We start from the raw sequence: 18,933 nt of genomic DNA, 5'->3' as shown, positions 1-18,933 counted from the left end.
ATCACCTCCAAAACGCCAGGAACTGAAAGCAAGTGTTTGAATGAACGTATGAAAGTGTATAATTGGCTGGAATAATTATGCTTACTTCGGTTTTACCCATCACCAATACATAGCAGGATTCATTATGACAGGAGCTTTTCCCCATGGAGCTATATTTTTTTATTAGAGATTACCATCCACGACACAATGAGGATAATGTATTGGCAAGAATGTTAGACTATAAACAAGCTATCACATTGCCATTCTAAATTTATAGAAATCATTCTATTACTATATTTTAATATTTGATTGTAACGAAATCTTTCATAATTTTATTTCGAGTTATCTTAATTTACTAAACAAAAAATTTCTAAAAAAATTAACTCATCTTGTTAGTCATCTTATGAGGTTGTAGTTTGTATCAAATGACGAAGATTTTGTTATTGTCTTTTTTAGTACAAAAAAAAAATTGAACTCTAATCTCTAAATCAAATTGCTAGCTGGATGGTTAGACGTAGAGTTAGGGTGCGTTTACCCTTAGGTCAAGGAAATTCGAACTCCATTCAATTTCAATGTGTTTTTATACTATAAAACAAAGTCACATTAATAGAAATCAAAATGAAATCTTTGACTTAGAGCTAGAGGGATGTTTTGAGCAATGTCTTAGAATGCATTTTCTCCATCTCTCCACCATTTTTTTGTGGCAGAGAGATTAAAAGAACTTGAGATTGTTACACCCAAGTTTTTTTATGTTGTTTTTTAGTGTTCAAAATGGAGTGGTTTGATTTCTTGCCCATGTAATTCTTTTAAATTCTTTTCTTGTTTTGTTATATTATTTTATTTATCATAGGCATATTTGTTAAAGTTTATGCACTAGTCAATTTTAAATTTAAGTTATCCCTAAAAAAAATTAAAATATGTGAATTAAGCGAGAAATTGAACCTTAAACTTAAAATTATCATACATACTTATAATATGTGGTTATTATACTTTGTGTTATAGTAGTTTATGAGTTATTATAATTTGTGTTTGGGGATAGATTATTATAGTTTGAGTTATTATAATCTATGTTTGGAAAGTAAGGAATAGTGAAATAAGAGAGTGAGGAATAGTGATATACATAACAGATGAGAGGTGAGGAATTGTGATAATCCTTGGGATTCATAATGTAGGGTCAAACGACCCCTTAATGTCACTCGAACTATACTCATTTTAGTTTTTATAGTAAAAAGTTGCATTAATTAAATTTATAATAAGCTTTTTTACTCCTTTTAATATTTCTATTAAGATTTTAACTATGCTCTCGAGAAAAGAAAATCTAGATCACCACAATTGTTACTACTACCATAATTTGTTGGGGAGACAAGTCATACCAAAAGAAATCGTAAATACAATAGTGATCAATAATTATATTTAAAAAATCAATTAATCGGTCCAACAGTTTATATATAAAGTATGAATTAAATTAGTACAATTTATCTCGAAAAAAAATGATGAAAGAAAATTATTGGTAGAAGTTTATCAATGTTTCAAGTCTCGTGAAAATCATTTTGATTTTTTTCGGAAAGATAGCTGATTATTGCATATATAAAAAAATCAATTATTATACCAAATAATCAATTAGCTAAGAGGATTTAGGGCATAAATCTCAACAATCTCTCACTTACATTGAAGCTTATAAGTGACGTGTATCCTAGAGCATACTCTACACTCATCATTATGTGTCGGGTCTAAATAGCATTTGACGTATGATTTTATCACGTAATCAGTATCTTATAATTTGAGTTGATGCTTAAGTTTACCATCATTCGATTACTTAGAATCACTACTACCTTTTTATCATTTTCCAATACTAGTAGATCATTTGTGAGGGATTATTGTTGGGAATGCCCCACGCATGTATACAATAGTGCCATTAGAGATGTCCACGGGGTTGGGAATGCCCCACACATGTACACAATAGTGCCATTAGAGATGTCCACGGGGCGGGGTTAGGGATAACACTCCCCGTCCCCGCCCCCTATCCCATTCTCCATCCCCACCAATTTTCCTATGAGGAACGGGGTGGAGATTTTATGCAGGAATTACACGGAAATCGGGTTCTCGCGAGGTCCATTTTTTTTAAAGTTTAATTTTCATTTTCCAATTCACATTTACTTAAATGTATATATATTTTCAATGTTGTTTTATTTTCGATAGAATATTATCAATTTTCTTATTTAAAATCATTAAAATGTCAAATTCTAACTCTTTGTTTATAAAAATAAAAATTCAATTATTAGAAAATACAATTAAAAATCCATCCATAAACTTAAAAAATTCACAAAAAAAAAAATCAATATAAGTATTCTAACAAAGCCTTCATTTACATCTTTAGACACAACAATATATTTTTTTAAGAAAAGTTTACAAATCACAAGTCGATGCACAATATATACTACGACATAAAAATTGGAATTAGAAAAAAAAAAAAGAATAGATAAAAGAAGGAAATGAAGAATATCAAAATATGTTTTTTTAAAATCTTTTACATATTGTTAATTAAATAAATATTTATGTATACATATACATTTAATTAATTATATTTTTAATCGGGGTGGGGATGGAAACAGGGTTGGGGCTGGGAATGTATTCCCCGTCCCCGGCCATGTGTTACCAACGGGGAAAAAGAAATTTCCACTCCCTCCCCCATTTCCCGTATATCTGGGGATTTTCTATCCCGCGGGTTAAATGAACATCTCTAAGTGCCATGACCCACGAGATAATCTAGTCACATAAAGAGCTTTCATATTTCAATTGTCTTACATCGGAGAATTCAAAAGTAATCGGCGAATATAAATGTGTGAGAGCATACTTAGGGACTTGCAAAAATGAAGATAGTGGAAGTAAATGGTCTTTTCTCGCTATTTGGGCGGGCATGGGCAACCATACTCGCTCTAAAGAAAAAAAATAACTTTAATTAATCTTTTTGTTTAACAACTCCATTCATCTTCTTGGTCTTCTTCTTTAAAAGACCAAAGAGCTACCGGATGATTATGACCAAACATTTTCTTTTGTTTTGATTCTAATTGACATTCATTCGATGAGTGCACATCTAAATGTGGGTATTGTGTAACTTTGGGGATCAACTAGAAATAATAATTCACACCTAAGTAATGTTGAATTTGGTTTCAAGGTAGTAGTTAATTTTTTTGGCACAATGAATTAACTTTAGATGTGATGACATATCACGATACAAAGTCTACGTCATAAAATAATAATAAATACGATGAACTAAATTAATTAAAAATCGAAAATAGATGGACTAAATAATTATAGACAAAGTAGATCAAATTTTTACTTCTACACAAGATTAGAGATGGTAAAGTGTTAAAAAAAGTTGGGAAACAAAAATAATAGAAATATGGTCAGAAAATTCTAAAATAAAAGGTCCAAACGAAAATTGGATACTTTTTTAAAACCAATAAAAAATGGTCTTTTACTTTTGCTTTTGTCCGGTAAAATTATCACTTTAACATTAAATACTTTCTATTCTTTGTTCTTTTTTCGTTTTCCTCTTCCTTTCTTCTTCATATTTTTTAACGATATTTTGTTTGCTTTTTATTTATTTTGCATTATCTTCTTTCGTTTTTATACATTTTTCTTTTGTATTTTATTGTCTCTAAATTTCTTCTTCCATTTTTCTATTGTTTTTATGCTTGTATGCACGTAATAGTAGAGGTTATCATGTGTTGAGTGGTCCGCTTGGTAGAAAGATTTTTGAATGTATCGTGTGGTCTATGTTCAAGTCAATAGCCCGAGTTGAATGAGAGTTTGTAGGGATATTAATGACGAAGTTGTAATCATCCGTTGAGGAAGTTGAATTTCTAGACGTTAACAAATAAATAGAGGCTAATGTAGTTATTCTTTTGTTTACCGTGTAGTGAGCTGTTAATAAGTTGTTTAAATAAGAAAGTTTTTATTATATGAAATTGTATTCTCCAAGTCTTATTTCTAAATTCTTGTCTTTTAAGTTTCCTCTCTCCAAGTTAAGCAAAGAAGTTTCAACCGACAAGGCGAGAGGAGGCTGTTGGAGATTGTCCTACTGCATACTAGAAACTTTCACCAATATTGTTAGTAAAAGGTTTTTTTTTCCCATACGCACGTCGAGAAACAAGAATCGAAAATCATTTTTCGACGAATTTGGAGGGTGGTGGACTGAATGAAAATTTGCGATCAAGCAATTGAGCCAGTGGCAGATCCATAAATTTTAGATAGGGGAACTACCACTGCACCAGACACGATATAGTAAATTAAAGTATTATTTAATATATAGTGATATGACACTTTAAAATTAATATTAAAATACCAAAATCGAGAATGGGAGGGCACGTGTCCTCTAGCCAAGCCTTTAGCCTTTAATAAATCTGCCCATGAATGAATCTCCTTTTGTCAAAGAAGTCTACCTTTACTTCCTGATAACTAATCTCCACCCCTTCCTTTCTAAAAATTTTCATTGATATTTTACTGTTTATGATTCAAGAACAACATTTTTTCACAAGAACTGACAAATCTCAAACATATTTCAAATGTCAACTCTTCGATGCCTTAGTGGGTAATGTTTAAACTATTTACATAAACGACTGAGGGAGAAGATGGATTCTAAATCAGATACGACCCTAGTTGCTTGACAATGTTGTCGTAGATGAAATTGTAGGCTGATTCAGTAGGATGAATGCTATCCCAAATCAAATATTTCTTAGACTTCTCACATGTTGGTGTCTTTGGATTACACAAAGGTCATGTTTCCCCCAAACCAGTCCCGCAACACCCTTTTGTCATATGTATGAAACCTGTTCGATGAAATGCGTCAAAAAATACTAGGTGAAGTTTACTAATGATAATGATAAGCGGGAATTTTGGGTTAGGTGAGGTAGCGTAGTTCCATCACTTACCGTATTTTTGTGGATTATTGATCATGTCGATCACTAGATTGTAAATGTCAATGTAGTGAATTTTGCTTCCGGGAAGTAGTTCTTGTAAATCGTGCAGTAACTTACTGAGGTTGTGATTGTAGTTTTGGGAATCTGAGTTTTGATTTTGAAGATATTTTCAATCTTTAGGATCCTGGAATGCTAGAGTCTCTTGAATAGGTATGCAACCAATTGGAGGAACCCCTGCTACAATGATGTTGCGACATCCGAGTTGATACAATCCCTATCCAATCTCCCAATAAATACTTAGCTGCTTAACTACACACAACTTGAAGCTCCTACTTACCTTTTGTTTTGGCTTAGTCATGTGCAGCCTGTTTTATTCCCTCCACTTGGTAAACTGGACGAAAGTTCACTAACACACTTTAGCCTTCTTGTTTAATTTTGGTAACATTTTGGTCCCATCATAATGGAAAATCGGCAGTCGGTACTAAAAGGCTAAAAAATCAAACTTGAGAGGTTTGAGGTTGAAACTCAAGGACTAAACTGCTACCAATTTCAGACTTGAAGGACAAAAGGTGTAAGTTTTTCTTGTTTATATTGACTGTTTATTATGCTTATATTGAAGAAAGATGTCAAGTCTACTGATAGGTCGATCATAAAGAATAATTAGAAACTTCTATCTATTTGTGTGAAGTTATATTTTCTCCGGAAATAATTTAGAAAGGTAAAAAATTGATGAGTGACAAATGGGTATGATAAGTGCTTATACTTGATGTGACTACAACTTTACTTCTCTCCTATCACAATGGAACTCTATTTGTAATCTTTCACAGCTGTTTTAGCCTTTTTATGATTTCATACCATCAATAAAATTCTAATTGAATGTAAGTTCTTATAATTGATGTTAACATTAGATATGCCCTGGTAATTAAATGCGTGGTATGCCCTTCAATTTTGGTAGACTGAACTTATTAAAATTTTGCACTATCATGGATATGATTGCATTTAAAAATTTGCATCAGTTGCGGTACCTGGATAAAACTTTGTAGCCTATCTGCACAAAGGCTTGGTAACCATTGATATTGTACTCCAATGAACTTCTAGGAATGCCATAGGAATTAAATAGGAAGTCATTAGTTCCTACACTCACAACAGTCAAACCATCACTGAGAATCTTTTTAGCCTCCTCTTCATCCACAATTCTTTCTAGTTTTTTAATGTAATTCTCAAAAAGATCAATCTACTTTAGCACTGGAATGACACCATATATAGTAGTAGTAAGATCATCATAACTTGACCCTGCTGACCCAAAACTGACACTGGTTCTTAGGTCATCGTCAAATAGATTAGGATCCAAAAAAAGCATGAACAAGCTCCTTTATCCCCAATCTTGATGCCAGGAGATCAGGAACGAGTTTTCCATTGCACCCCAAATTTAACGTTCAGCTTGAAGGCCTAAAAAAAAGAGGTTTACTTCATTTTTAGAGAAAAAAAGATAATGTTCGTTGCAGCAAGTATCGTAAAAAAGGTCACAATTGTAGGTCTTGTAAAGAACCCATACAACATTAAGTTCTCGTTTTAGCATTTCCCTTGGTTCTTAGTTATCATTTTTAAGTACTGGATTTTGTTATAAAATTGTTAATTCTTCATAGTATTCTCTATTATTATTGGATTTGATTGGTTGTATGAAAAAAAATATGTGCTTATGTTCACTGAAATACACAGTATTTCATATATTTTACAGTCACATAAGGATATTGACTTTGCAATTATACTCTATTATAGGTTATTTGTATTAAATTCAAGTATCGTTCTTTTCAAATTAGATATATTCAGGTTGTCATAATCGGAAATTCATGTTATATGTTATCATTTTGGGTCAAGATACATTATGTATAGTTTGTAACAGTAGTTGCCTTACGAAGTATTTGTCTTTTTTGTATTTGTTCATTCAATTATTGTAAATCTAACATATTGGTTATTTCGAACAGGAAGATTATATGTTGGTACCTGCGCAATGTGTTGGAATTTAACATTGTTAAATACATCCTCATTGTCACACCCTGATCTGCAAGGCAACTAAAATACAGGAAGTTGATAGAACTAAGTCATGCACAGCGGAAAAAGAATCGAATTTCTACCCTAATTGCCACAATTAACATGTAACTATAAACTAATCAAATTAGGGTTTTAAGAAGTATTACCTTTGAAGCTTTCAAAAGGTTTGATGTCTTCTTACCAATTCTACCCGAGACCACCACTAGTACTCAACTGCTATCCTCTAGACAAAGAACCGGGTTGTGGGACCCAATTTTGGTGTAGAAAGTAATGGAGATAAAATGAGATTGGAAGCTTTTTTTTTTCTTTTGTTGAGATGATGAAAATGATAAAAGAGGCAAAAGTCCTTCAACATTTGAAAACATCTCTATTTATAGCCTAATTACATGCAAAAATGCATGCAATTCAATTGCCAAATCTCAACACCTAATATTCCACTAACAATTAGTGGAACTTAGTGGGCTAGGTGTCTATATCTCATATAGCCACATATCCCACTAAGAGTTAGTGGGATTATCCAACAAAATGTTGGATTTTCCCACTAACTTAGTCCAAGGGTAAAATGGTCATTAGATTTTTCTAGTCAAAAGTCAAACTTTGACTTTTCTAAGTCAAAAGTCAATATTTTGACTTTTTACCATTTGTCCGTCTTGACTAATTCCAACCTCCCGAGCATGAATCCGCATTCATTTTTCCAAAATTCAAATCACATTTGAATATAAGGCCGGTCAAAGTTTGACTTTTCAAAGTCAAAAGTCAACATTTTGACTTTTTACTATTTTTGACCAATTCCGAGCTTCTTAGTATGAATCCGCATTCATACTTATAGTATGTAAAACATAAAGCTCTATTTCTAATTAGAAGACCGACGACTATATCACTATATTTGTCGGTTTCCCTTTCTTCTCCCAATTCGAACAATTCGACTTATTTCATCACACTGTTCTAAGTTTAATCCATATGAGCTAGCAGAGGAACCTAATGGACCTATAGATCATGGGCTCCAACGATTCAAGATTAACTAGCTAAACTCTTTTAAACCGAGTTAATCAACATTCGTTAACTAACGGGTCATTCCACTAAAGTCCCGTAGTTGCACTCCCCTCACTATAGATATATTTGTGTCCATTTGATAAAACCATAATCAGTAAGTTAATCCTTCACAGGTTGCTCGTAACCTTTGGCGTGGTCAAAATACCGTTTTACCCCCAAGATTACATCTTGCTCCTTAAGTCCCACTAATCCACTATTGAACAATTGGTTTAAGGTTCAACCTATAAACTTAATCCCTCTCGGGCCAATGAGAGGGTGGGGCCCCTTGTTCAAGACTTGGATTCAGTGCTTAAGAGAGCAACCTATCTACTAACCCTAAAGCGGGTAGGAGTGAATTCCATCTTGTACCCTATGTTCCCAGCTATCCACCCGATCTTACCCCTGAAATGGGAGGCTTATTGGGCCAACGCTGATGAGCTTGCCCTCACCTATGCAGATCTAAGGATAATCTCGTATGAACAGGAGTTCATAGTTAACTCAGGATTAAGACTAAGTTACCTAGGTCATCAATAATTGAGATAGTCAGTTTTAAACAGTAAACGGTGTTATAACGTAAAAATGACTAATTCATGGTTCAGTCTTATGTAAACATTTTACATAGGATGCCCCCACTTTCATGTCTCTACATGAACGATTAGGATCACATCGTTTGTACTACAAAGTGGGCCGCATCCATAGTCTCTCAAAATAAGGCGCCCAACCTTTATTTCATATACTATAGACTATTTAGGCTATATACTCGAACTTGATCCACGTTTATGTTTACACATAAAGTTCAAGTTTATTCAAAAAATAGCCTTGGAACTTTGATTTATTGGATTTAAGATTATAATATTTAATTTCTCAATAACAACTTTATTGAATAGAATATGATTTACAAACTACGAGTTTTAGGACAAAAAATTCCAACAAACTCCCACTTGGACTAAAATTCCTAGTGGTATGAGAGATGTGGTGTGAGAGAATATATATGAAACTAGGGCACATGGCCAATAAGTCTCCCACTTGTCCTAGTTTACAAACATCGTACACCTAAACTGTGTAGGTGACCCTCAAACACTTTAGCCGTGAGGGCTTTTGTAAAATGATCAGCTTCCATTGTGGAATCAGCTATACAAGTTTGCTTTATGCTTCTCCAAACTACTGCTCCTCCATTTAGAGTAAATACTGATTCTGATGTAGACTTTCTAACATCTTTATTAGTTTGGAAATCCGAATCAGTGTATCCAGTAAGGATCATATCCTTTGTACGATACATGAGCATGTAGAATGTTTTTAACGGCTGTCCAGTGATCACGTCCATGATTGGATTGATACCTACTGACCATCCCTACTGAGTAGCAAATGTCAGGTCTAGTACATAACATTGCATACATTAAACTTCCAACAGCGGAAGCATAGGGAATATTTCTCATATCCTCAACTTCTTGAGGTGTCTTAGGACATTGTTCCTTTGACAAATGAATTCCATATCTGTACGGCAGCAGACCCTTTTTGGAATTCTGCATTTTATATCTAGACAACATTTTGTCTATGTAAGATGCTTGAGACATGGCTAGTGTTTTGTTCTTACGGTTTCGAACAATTTGGATTCCGAGAACGTATTGTGCATCTCCCAGATCTTTCATTTGAAATTGCATAGCTAGCCATTTCTTGATATCAGTAAGATATCCTAGTCATTTCCAATAAGTAGAATATCATCTACATATAAGACTAAAAAATGCTATAATGGAATTGACGACCTTTTGTAAACACAAGGCTCGTCAACATTTTGTTCAAAGCCATAAGATTTTGATCGCAATATCAAATCTTATATTCCAGGATCTAGAAGCTTGTTTTAATCCATAAATGGATTTTTTAAGCTTACAACTTAAACCTTTTGTTCTTGATCTTGTTTTATAAACCCCTCTGGTTGAGACATATAGATACTCTCTTCAAGATTACCGTTCAAAAAAGCTGTCTTGACATCCATCTGCCAAATTTCATAATCATAAAAAGTGGCGATGGATAAGAGTATTCTAATTGACTTTAACATGGCAACGGGAGAGAAAGTTTCCTCTAGTCTACTCCCTCTCTCTAGGTATAACCCTTTGCCACAAGTCGAGCCTTGAAAGTCTGTACTTTACCGGCATGGTCTCGTTTTCTCTTGTAGATCCATTTACAACCAATAGGTTTTACGTCATTTGGTTGATCTACTAGAGTCCAGAAAGAATTAAAGTACATAGACTCCATTTCGAGGTCCATGGCTTTGATCCATTGGTCACGATCTACATCTTTCATTGCCTGTTTATAGGTTTAATGGATCCTCTATGTCATCGTCAGGTATGACGACTTGAGTTTCAATTAAACCCAAATAGCGATCAGGCTGATGAACAACCCTCCCACTACGTCGAGGCTCTCTCAACTGTTGAGAAGGATGTGATTGACCAGATTTCCTAGTCTTATCAACTACTTTAGTGGATGAACTAGGTTTTATCTATAGCACTTTTGGAAATTTCTTTAAATACTAGTTTACTACGAGGTTGATGATCCCTGATGTGGTATTTTATTTTCTTGAGGATCATAAAACAAACCACCTCTTGATTCTTTTGGATAACCTATAAAAAAAGCATAATTTTGAACGATGTTCCAATTTCTTTGGATTTTGTACCAACACATGTGCTGGACAACCCCAAATTCTAAAATGACGTAAACTGCCTTTACGCCCTTTCCATAGCTCATAAGGTGTTTCTGAAACACTTTTAGAGGGAACATTATTCAAAATATAAGCAGCTGTTTCTAAAGCATATCCCCAAAAAGAATCTGACATCTGAGAAAAACTCATCATAGAGCGAACCATGTCTAACAAGGTCCAGTTTCTTCTTTCTGATACACCGTTCTGTTGAGGTGTACTAGGTGCCAGAGAGTTGTGACTGGATTCCATTTTCTATTAAATAGTCTCGGAATCGTAAGTCCATATACTCTCCACCTCGATCTGATCGAAGTATTTTTATTGTTTTACCTAATTCGTTTTCTACTTCAGCCTTATATTCTTTGAACTTTTCAAGACTATTAGACTTATGATGTATTAGGTAAATATGACCATACCTTGAATAATCATCAATGAAGCTAATGAAATATTCATATCCACCTCGAGCTTTGACATTCATTGGTCCACAAAGGTCCGAATGTACGAGCTCTAAGGGTCCTTTGGCTCTTAGACCTTTTCCAGTAAAAGATCTCTTGGTCATTTTTCCTTCAAGACAAGATTCACAAGGAGGTAAAGAGTTATCTTCTAACGGACTTAGAAGCCCACTTTTAACCAATCTCCCAATCCTATTGAGATTTATGTGACCAAGTCTTAAGTGCCATAAATAGGCATTAGAAGAAACTTTTTGTCTTTTATTCTGAGTTTTCAGCTGTTCTGAATATTTCAGTATTTAAGACAAAATTTGCTCTAGTTGGTCTTAACTTATATAAGTTGTCTTCAAGTATAGCAGAACAAACTAGAATACCTTTATAGAAAACGAACGCTTCATTAATTTCAAAAGATATTCTATACATTTGTTCCAAAATACAAGAGATAGATATTAAATTTCTTTTCATTTGAGGTACATATAAGACATTCTTAAGTATGACATATCTATCTCTAAAAAACAACTTTAAATCTCCCACTGCTGAAGCTGAGACCATCTCTCCTGTTCCAACCTTGAGAGTGATCTCGCCTTCTGAAAGCTTTTTCCAAGAACTATTTTCCTGAAATGAGAAGCAAATATGGTTAGTGGCTCCTGAATCTAGTATCCAGGTAGAATTTTCATATTCCACTAAACATGTTTCTACAACTAGTAAATCATATTTACCTTGTGTTTCCTTCTCTGCCTTTTTTTCTGCAAGGTATTTTGGGCAGTTTCTTAACCAGTGCCCGTTTTGGCCACAATGGTAACACTTACCTTTTTCTGCAGCTTTCTTACCCTTGTTCTGTTTGGGAGTCTTTCCCTTTCCCTTCTTTTTTATTTGAGCATTAGGTTTTGAGGGTCCAGCTTTGGTTTTAGAGGACGATCCTCTTATAAATTTTCTTTTTGTGGTAGCAACATTTGCTTCCACTTGTTTTCCTTTACCCATAGTTAGGTTTTGGAATCGCTGGAGTTCATTCAGAAGGGTTGTCAAGTTAAATTCTATCTTGTTCAAAGACGCATTCGTTTGGAATGGAATGAAGCTCTTCGGAAGAGACTCTAAGATAAAACTAACTTGATTAACCTCTTCGATGGGACCACCATTCACTTCAGCGATGTTGAAGTGCATCATCATGTCCAGAACATGTTCTCTAACAGAGGTCCCTTCCTTCATACGCTTAGTGTAAATGTATTTGACTGCCTCGTGTCTTAAGGACCATTCTGGTTGCCCAAACATTCCCCTTAATGAATCCATAATCTCTTTAGCCGTGGCTAAGGATTCATGTTTCTTTGCCAATACATCAGACATGCTGGCAAGAATGTAAACACGGGCTTTTTCATTAGCTTTTATCCATCGATCATATGCATCCCGACTAGTTCGGTTAGCATTAGAGGCAGGGTTTTGAGGACATTCCTCAGTTAAGACAAATCTTAAATCGTCAACCACTAGTATTGTGTTAAGATTTGATTTCCAAGCCGCATAATTATCCTTCTTTTCTTAAAACCTCATCGCGAACTAAATTCTTAATAGCAAAACTTAACTATATAAATTTTTATCACTCAATCATTTATGCAGATTGATTCAAATGTCAACTTCTTATCGCGAAGTCTTACTTCAAAACGCCTCCTCTTATCCAAAATGCAAATTTCAAAATACTTAGCAGATTTGATGTAAACGGTAGACATGCGCAGTGAAATTAGAATCAAATTTTTACTATAATTGCAACTAAATAAGTTTTGTGATTAACATGCATAAAAAACCCTATAATAACAATTTGAAGTCAGCACAACCACTAGAGTTTTTCCGCTATTTCTCCGAACTTGGAACCAAGTTGTGGGACTAAAAAATGGTGGAGGAAATAGAGAGAGATGATATCCATGGGAGGAACCTAACATTTTGGTTTTTTTTTTTATGTTGAGAGTCTCAAATGAAAAGAGTTCTTGGTTTTGTTTTGTAATTCTAAATTAAAAATTAATTTTCAATTTCAAATCCAAGAGTCATTTCACCTTTATATAAAACTTGTTTACAAGAAAACTACATGCAAGAGCTTCCCTATCTCATCACATGGAATTCTTAGCAGGTTAGGTGTCTGGCATACAATAAGCCACTTGCATATCACATGCAAGTGATAAGCTTGTCAAATCTCAACGAGTGTTATTATTTAAATTAGTTTAAGGGTAATATGGTAATTCAACATTTAAATCAAATTCAAAGTTTGACTTTTACAAGTCCAAAGTCAACATTTTGACTTTTAACCATTTTGTCCGTCTTGACCAATTTCAACCTCCCAAGCATGAATCCTTATTCATTTCTCCAAAATTCAAATCACATTTGAATATAAAGTCAGTCAAAGTTTGATTTTTCAAAGTCGAAAGTCAACATTTTGACTTTTTATATCTTTGACCTTTTTCATCAATTCCGAGCTTCCAAATATGAATCCATATTCATATTTAAATCACATTTAAATATGAAGCTCTATCTTAAGTTATAACCGATGACTATATCAGATATATTTGTCATTTCTCTCTCTTTACCTAATTCGAACAATCTGAATTATTCCATCATAATGTTCTAAGTTGATTCCTTGTGAGCTAGCAGGAGAACCTAATGGACCTATAGATCATGGACTCCAACGATCTGAGATTAACTGGCTAAACTTTTTAGACTGAGTTAATCAACTACGGGACTTCAGTTGAATGACCCGTTAGTTAACGAAGGTTGATTAACTCAGTCTAAAGAGTTTAGCCAGCTAATCAACCTTCGTTAACTAACGAGTCATTCCACTAAAGTTCCGTAGTTGCACTCTCCTTACTATAGATATATTTGTGTCCATGTGATATGACCATGATAAGTAAGTTAATCCTTCATAGGTTGTTCATAATCTCGGTTGGGTCAAAGTACCGTTTTACCCCCGAGATTATATCTTTTTTCTCCTTAAATTCCACTTATCCACTATTGAACAATTGGTTTAAGGTCCAACCTTTAAACCGAATCTCTGAGCCAATGAGAGGGTGAAACCTCTTATTCAAAACTTGGATTCAACCCTTAAGGGAACAACTTATCTACTAACCCTAGAATAGGTAGGAGTGAATTCCATCTTGCACACTATGTTCCTAGCAATCCATCTGATCTTACCCTTAACATGGGAGGTTTATTGGGCCAATGCCATTGAGCTGCCCTCACCATGCAGATCTAAAAATAATTTTGTGTGAACAGAAGTTCATAGTTAGCTCACAATTAAGATTAAGTTACATTGGATATCTATAAACGTAATTGTTAGTTTTACAAAGTTAACGGTGTTATAACTTAAAAGTGACTATTTTATGGTTCCAGTCTTATGTAAACTCTTTACATATGATGTCCCCACTTTCATGTCTCTAAATGAACGACTTAGGATCACATCGTTTGTACTAACTATAAAGCGGGTCGCATCCGTAATGTCCCCAAAATAAGGTGCCCAATCGTATTCGTATACTATAGATTATTTACTCGAACATGATCTACGTTTATATCTCTACATAAAGTTCAAGTTTACTTAATAACAGTCTTGGGACTTTAGTTTATTGCCTTTAAGATTATAGTATCAATAACGACTTATCGAATAGAATATGATTACAAATTTTAGGACATAAATTCCAACAAGATTTTACTTCTTATACTAAAATTAGAAACATGTCTCACACTCATTATTTGGAATAAGTTGGGATCTGCTTTTGATTACAGTGTAGTTTCGAGAACAACTTGTCATGGGCATGATTTAATTATATTAATTCTGACTACGCCCCTCATTATAGGATAATTCGTAGATTTAAAGTACATAACATGAGGCAGGATATCATGCATTTGAGAAAGACGATGTATTTTACAAACAACCTTCAACTTTAGTAAATTCTAACTAAATTTGGGATTTTGTTTCTCAAGAAGATTGCAGCAACCTTTCTAATAATAATGGAACTTCAACTTTAGTAAATTCTAACTAAATTTGGGATTTTGTTTCTCAAGAAGATTGCAGCAACCTTTCTAATAATAATGGAACTTCAACTTTAGTAAATTCTAACTAAATTTGGGATTTTGTTTCTCAAGAAGATTGCAGCAACCTTTCTAATAATAATGGTAAATATATGAAGATTTGGTTTGTTATATTTTAAATCATTTATTAACAATATCGATAATTATAATTAAATAATACATAATATATTTTTTTAATAACAATTTGAAATTATATTTTAGATTAGATTCCATAAATTAAGTGCAACTTGCGTTTATTAAATTTTTTATTCTTTTTTACTTTTAAAACTTCCATTTTGGTGGTTGTTATATCTATCATAAAAAACAAATAAAAAATATATATTAAATATATATGTAGAATACATTTATTATTTTAAAATGTATGATATTTATATCTATCTTTAATAAATATTAAAAAAAATATGTATGTTTTTACAATATTTTGAAATACCATTATTCATGTTATTTGCTTTTATTATTCTAAATGTTGTTTTTTAGGGTTGTTATCAAGCATCAATTTCATTGAGCATTAGGAACTCAAATGAACGAAAGAAGAATGAGGAAAAACAAATCTAAGAAGAAAAACATGATTGTTTCTCTGCCTTACTCCGAATATATGAAGAGTTTGAAGAGGACGAAGCTGGAATCGTTTCTACTGATGACGAAGCTGAAATCGTTTCTGCTGATGACGAAGCTGGAATCGTTTCGGGTTTAAAGAATATTTTTTGATGAACCTCTTTTCGCTGAACATTCGAATGCTTGAAGGGTTTGAAAGGTGTGAAGAATTTGAAGGGTTTGATAATGTATGTTTTTTTATATATTTTTATTTTGTTATTTATCAATTTAAATAAAAAATTTCTATTTATCCAAAGTAAATTTTCAATTTTTGTTAATCTTCTAGTCAACCCTTTTTTTAAGTACAAATTGGAATGGTGGCTTGAACTCAAGATCTTTTGTCCTATAATATATATGAGATACATTTTAAACTTAAATCTAAATCTAAAGTAGGAGTTTAACTTTTTGTTAGTTCTATAATACAATGGTACTTGTTTTGTTCTTAATTTGGCATCTATTTAAATTTTCCTCAACCAAAAGTACAAAAGTATATACAACAGAACATGATGGAAATAAAAGAAGAAAAAAAAAAGCTATGCAATGTGGGTTGTCTGTACTACTTGTCTCATAATAATTCTTTGAAATTTCACAGTTCTTTTATACATTTTGTCGAACATTGTCCAAGGCAAGATCCAAAATCCACTGGTGATTTTAAGCCAAAGATTAACAAGAAAATACAAAAGAAATGTGCGTTCTTGAAGTGAAATGTTAGTACCTCTAAATTTAGGATGAGTGTCGATACATATATACTAGTAGAAAAATTAAACAGGTCGAGACTGAACCGATACATTACCACCTTGAACCACAAGAAAATCTCCAATACCTCCACAAGCAACCGTAGGCATGTGAAAAAGGGTTTTACTTATAAATAGCTAACCTCCTCTGTGTTTATTTTCTCGCTTAACTGAATTAACCACCCCAGGGGTGAGAAGGTGTGGAATAAAGTTGGAAAGCATAGGAATTAAACAGACAAATATATTTAATTACATAGCATTAGCTCACTAGAGATAAACGGGTTGGATTGGGTTAGGAAACATTATCCACCCAATCAAATTGGTTGGGTTGGCAACCCAAAAATCAAATTAATTTTTCAACCCAACCTGTAAAATATGGGTTTCGTTGGGTTGGGTTTAGGATTGTATTGGTTTTTTTAATCATAATGTTTGTAAAGCTTAAAATTGTTACAATTACTCAACAGTCATAACTATGTTTGATTGTGCATGAAATATTATACAACCTCCTACACGATCATTTAGCTTTCTATACGATTGTTTAACCTTTTACACCATCGTTTAGTTTTCTATTACACGATCGTTTAACAAATGGTCCAAACTTTACTTTTATTAAATAAATAATAAAATATATATTTATATACATAATTAATTGAGGTAAGATTCAATTCAACCTAAAAAAATTAAAAAATTTAACTCGGGTGGAATTGAGATTTAACTTTACACCCGTAGGAGTGAGGTTAAGGTTAAATGTGATTGAATAATATTTTGGAAGTTGAGAGGGCCCAAATTTAAGATGAGATGAGCTGGATACTTAGGGTTTTGTCCATTAGGTGGAACCAAACCGACACATCCGCATGTGGGGCCTTCCTCTTCCACGTCCACAGGTTCAACTTCAGAAAATCCCCACCACGTGGCCACGTGGGCCTACAGTGGCCACACACAAGCAAAGCCAAATAGGAAGCCAAGTATATTCCTTGTTTGTCCCTTTTCTCTTTTTCGCCACCATACATGGGGGGAAGGGTAATTTCGTGAATGCGTCCTCTCTCCGTTTTGCCTTTACCCTTGCCCTTACCCTTGCCATTACACTGCTTTTCTTCTTCTATCAATCTATCACTTTATAAATACCTTAAAAAAGAAAAAATTGTTCTTTTTTTTCTTTCTAATTCACTCATTTTCATCATCACACTTTCCTAATATATTCTTTTCTTTGGTTTAAAGTTTTCAACTTTTGATTCTATTCTCTTGTATATAAAGAAGCATCCTTTTTAACATTTCTATCTCAATTAATTAAATAAAATAAACCTTATAGTTATGTGACAAAAAGTTAAAAAGATGATAACAAAAGAAAATCATCCCAAACTGACTATAAAGCCAAGTCCACAGAAGAGTTTGTATGAATCCTCTTAGTGGAAGTGTCTGATATGAGCACTATTAACATAAGGATTATGTGTCACCAAGATTATAGAGTAAGAATCTATTTCGTATTTATACTTACTTTGAAGGGATCAATTTTATAATTTCAAATAAAAATGAAATTGGTAAAAATAATAAAATAAAAGGGATCACAGAGCTTCAATTATTCATAATTGATGGTCCCACTTCAAGTGTTTGTTTTACTAAATTACTTTGTTTAAGATGATTAGTTTAGTTTTGAATGAGAAAAATTGATTGATTATTATTATTATTATTATTATTATTATTATTATAATGTTGTTTATCAGTCAAATCCAATGGTTGTCATTTTCTACACATATGCTCTCTCTGCATATAATGATTGCTGAGTGGAGTATCCACAATAAGCCCAAAAAGTATATTATATTATAGTTATATCTTTTACTTAAGTACTATTATATTTCTTCATTTATATTATTTTATAATATCAAGTGTTGCTTCTCTATGTTTTAGAAAAATAATGTTTCTATTGCAAAATCTTCCACTCACCATTCTTATCTTCTGCCTCTGCTTCCCTTTACATGATCAAACCCAGCTTTTAGGGTTGTTTGGTTTATTAATCTATAGTTCTATTCATTTAAATTCTTTTATGGTATATATCTCTCAATTTTATTATTTTATGTCCAATAAATTCATGGTTTATTTATAACATACATTTTAATGGACCATTTAACGAAAGGAAAGGAATAAGAAAAAATAAATAAAAAAATGGACGATTAAGTGGAGGAAATGATTATTATAATCTTTGTTTTGGGGAATGATTAAGTGAAATGAACATGAGGGATTATTTATAATTTTTGAAAGGTTTATGAAGATTATTATAATTTTTGTCTATGGGATGGATTATGAATGTATTTTTTATGTCATTTTTTTTATTTGTATATTAACCCTAACATGAGAAAAGATATATAATTTGTTTTTTTTCTGGAAATGAAATTATTTTTTTTTTCGCGAATCTAATACAA

General features: G+C 32.8%; 1 pseudogene; it reads right to left on the bottom strand.

Moving 5' to 3' along the window:
* Positions 1-4,551: 4,551 nt before the first annotated feature.
* Positions 4,552-6,319, bottom strand: LOC105435995 (annotated as a pseudogene).
* Positions 6,320-18,933: the final 12,614 nt, after the last annotated feature.

Source organism: Cucumis sativus, chromosome 6 (genome assembly GCF_000004075.3).
Source record: "Cucumis sativus cultivar 9930 chromosome 6, Cucumber_9930_V3, whole genome shotgun sequence".
In the NCBI taxonomy this organism is placed as follows: domain Eukaryota; kingdom Viridiplantae; phylum Streptophyta; class Magnoliopsida; order Cucurbitales; family Cucurbitaceae; genus Cucumis; species Cucumis sativus.
The sequence above is the reverse complement of the archived record's forward strand: the minus strand, read 5'-3'. Positions and strand labels throughout refer to the sequence as shown.